We start from the raw sequence: 1,159 nt of genomic DNA, 5'->3' as shown, positions 1-1,159 counted from the left end.
GTCGCCGCCGCTCAAACGCGCCGTCCTCCCAGCAGCCCCCGCGCAGCCTCCGGCCCGCGCGCAAGGTCCTCTAGACCCCGCCGTCTCGCGTGCGCCTGCGCCTGCGCCTGCGCCTGCGCCTGCGCCTGCGCGTGCGCCCTGCGCTTGGGCCCGCCCCCCACGCCCTCCCCGCCTCCACGGAAGTGTTCGGGCCTCTCTAGCTCGTGGCGCGCCTCGGCGGCCGGCTGCGGGGGCGCTGACTGCGGGGCGCCGGCCCTCGGTCTGCCGCCGGGTCGGTCGTTTGGGGGTTTGCGTCAGCCTCGCCACCGACGTGCTGTGTGGGCGCGGGCCGGCTCCCGGTTCCTCCTAAAGCCCGATTCTGCGCTGGGGCTGGCTGGGAGGTCGAGCTTGCCAGGGCGGCGCCCCCAGCTGCCGCTCCGGGTTCGGTCTTGCGCGGAAGACAGCGGGAGGGCGCCGGCCCGGCCCGGCCCGGCCCGGCCCGCCCCGGCCCCTGGCGCCCGCCGGTGGGGTCTGCGGGACCTCCGGGCCGCGGCGGCCGGGGGACCTGTGAGCCTGAGCGCCGAGGGCTGCGGACCCCGGGACCCCGGGACCCCGGGAGGGATTCCCAGAGAGCGAGGGGGGACGGGAAGCTGCTGTCAAGGGGACTAGCCCCTGCTGCAGCCCGGAGACGGCTCCTCCGCGACCACTGCGCAAGGCGGGCCGCGGGACCCCTCCTGCCCCAGCCGCCGGCACCCTAACCCGGCCCGCCCACACCTCCCAGTGCCGAACACAAGCCACACTGTTAGCATTATAACACCCGATGGGGTGACAGGGGCCCTTGCCACCGGATTCAGAAGCAGGGTAAACTGGAAAACCATCTGGCAATGACCCTTACGCTGAGAAAAGGACTCCCCCGACTTAGGATTTATGTGGCAGCGTTCACCGACCTATAGCAGGAGAATGGAGATAGACACGCCGGAGTCGTCGCTTACTGAAACTCAGAATGGACCATTAAGCATGCAGGTCAACTACAGAGACTCTGAGTTTGACCTGAAAATGCTGGCATGTGTGTTGATGGGAAGCAAAGAAGTTACAAAGAGGATATAATTTCAATTACGTAAAACCAGGCGTTATTTATTTCCGAGGTGGAAGGGTTAAGGTTATAGAGGATTTAGAACTG

The sequence above is a fragment of the Canis aureus genome, chromosome 10 (assembly GCF_053574225.1).
Source record: "Canis aureus isolate CA01 chromosome 10, VMU_Caureus_v.1.0, whole genome shotgun sequence".
NCBI classification, from domain to species: Eukaryota; Metazoa; Chordata; class Mammalia; order Carnivora; family Canidae; genus Canis; species Canis aureus.
This window is presented reverse-complemented; position numbering follows the sequence as displayed.